Source organism: Pteropus vampyrus, unplaced genomic scaffold, assembly GCF_000151845.1.
Source record: "Pteropus vampyrus isolate Shadow unplaced genomic scaffold, Pvam_2.0 Scaffold160, whole genome shotgun sequence".
NCBI classification, from domain to species: Eukaryota; Metazoa; Chordata; class Mammalia; order Chiroptera; family Pteropodidae; genus Pteropus; species Pteropus vampyrus.
In genome coordinates this window covers 2,236,795-2,239,369 of record NW_011888941.1, presented here as the reverse complement: position 1 = coordinate 2,239,369, position 2,575 = coordinate 2,236,795, and positions in this window count along the sequence as shown.

Below are 2,575 nucleotides of genomic sequence, written 5' to 3'. Positions count from 1 at the left end.
TGTTTCGCAGGGAAGTCTTTGAGATATGTAAAAGAATATAGGTGCCATATTTGCAATTTAGAAACCTAATAATAAAATGGACATCTCAGAAATACACACTCAGCTTTAGAAATTGAATCTTACCACAAACATTGATATCCCTTATAACCTTCCACTGCCAAATCCCAAACTCTTGCCTCTCCCCTAGTGGTAAACGTTATCCTGAATTTAAAATAATAATAATAAATGCTTTCATGTATGAATTTATTATACCTAGAGATATCCTTAAGTAATGTATTATTTATTTTCATTATGAGCTTAATAAAAAAAGATACATGTATAATTATTACCTTTTGTCATAAGGTAACTTGTCACGTTGGCAAATTTTTTCAACATTTAAATCTAAAATTTATCCTTGCTGCATGTGGCTCTCATTTACTCACTTCTGCTGCTATATTGATTTCATTATATAGTTATAGAAAATGGTATGCATTTATTTATTCAGCAAGTAAGTTAGTTATTTGGCCTCGCAAATAATATTACTGTAAATATTTTCTTGCAAGCTAATTGGTGCATGTTTGAGAGTTAACTTGAAAATGCCAAATTTTTCTACAGAAGTTATGATAATTTTCACTCCCACTGGCAGCATTTAGAGTTCCTGGTTTCTCCACATCCTTGCCAACATTTGGCATTGACAGACTTTTAATACATTTTCTTGACAAATTGGTGGTTCTAAAAAAAGGCATCTCATTGTGAGTTAATTTACCTGATTATTAGGAAGATCAAATGTCTTTACAATTGTTTATTGATCCTTCATGTTTATTCTTCTGTGAAATACCGATTCTTTTCTTTGCCCATTTTTGTATGAATTTTTACTGTGGATTATGAGTTCTTTATATATTCTGGGTGCTATTTGGTTACATATGTAGCTAAAATCTATTATTGATTTGTACCTTTTCTTTTCACTTTAGAGTAGGCTTTTGATGAATAGAGTTTCTTTATTCTAATGTCAATTTTAATTATAATTTTTTTCTTTTAAGGTAGTGCTTTTTGAGCCTTATTTGTAAACTCCCTCATCCTGTGTACCTAAAAATATTCATACTTTCCTCTAAAAGTAGTAATGTTTTCCCCTTTATGCTTTAGTTTTTAACTCATAGTCAACTGATGTTTATGTGAGGTAGGGATCATCATTATTTTATCCACCTAATATATGCTATGTATTATAACTGGTACTAGAAACACCAAAATAAAATATAATAATACAAAATGAAATAATATAAAGGACACCATGCCTCACTTTAAGAGAGAAGAATAGTGAAAAAAATAAGTTAATACTAAGCATGCCTTGAATTTGTATGGTGCTTTGTAAATTAAACAACCCTTCCATAACCCGAGACCCATCATGTGAACTTTCTAAACACAGGCCACATAATTTCTTTCCTCTGTTTTAAACCCTCAATGTTTTCTTACACAGTCTAGAATAGAAGTTAAACTTCTTAGCTTAGCCAACATGACAATTTAGCCCTCTTTTGCCCCTCTAGATATTGCTGTGTCCATTAGCCCTCTTGGCCAATTCTTCCAGATATACCCAATTGTGTGGAGTCCAAATATGCCATGTCATCTGTCATGCTCACTCCTCTCTTCTGCTATGAAGGTGATGGTTTAGTTAAGAGGCTGGTGCAATGCTAGACAATAAATGATGACTTCTTAATTTAGTGGTAAGGAGATCATTCTAGAATTATAAAAAAACATTCTGGAAGATTTGTGGGCTAAGTAGACATACATGAATGAGTGAGACAGAAAGTTGATCTCATAGTTTTCATTTAGCAAACTTCCTGACATGCTAAGAAATGTTTGTTGAGTGAATAAATAAGTGAATGAGAATGTAGGCAGTGATCAAAACAGCTCTTTGATATTGGCAATTCAGTTTCTTGGCTATAGATTTGCAGTCAAGTCTAGTTATCTATCTAGGTATTTTTTTCACTGTACTTCTTATATGGAAAAGCTATATGTAGACATCTTCAAAATGCAATGTGTATGAAAAGGTGATACTTCTGTTGGAACAGAAGTTTTAGGAAGTTCAGTCTATACTTTTATGACTACAGCTAATCATTTTTAAAGAAAATTCTTCATTGTAGGCTTCAGCATTCAAAGTATTTATTGGATCTTAATGTGCAATTAACATATATTTAAAACTACTTTTTACTTAGTCACAGGCAACTAATGGCTTTTATGAAAGAAGACTATCAAGGTATAAATACAATTTAGTTCATGATTTCACTTATGATTCTAATTATTGCAGACATTAGCCAATACTAATGCTTTTACTAATTTTTTTTTTCAGTTGAATCAAGTACTTGGAAATTGGAGCTAATAAAATGCATTCTTATTCTACATTTCTTTAAAATTATATGTAAAGAAAATCTTCATGCAATTTTCCTTTATGCAATTTTCGTGTGCATGGGAAAGGTACGACCACCTTTTAAATGGTTATTTTTGCAGAAATTAATTCAAATCCCACCAAACTTGCAATGATATGTGCCAGCGCAGCGTGCTTCTTGTAATCAATGGCAGTCTGTGTCTTTTCAGGCTTATT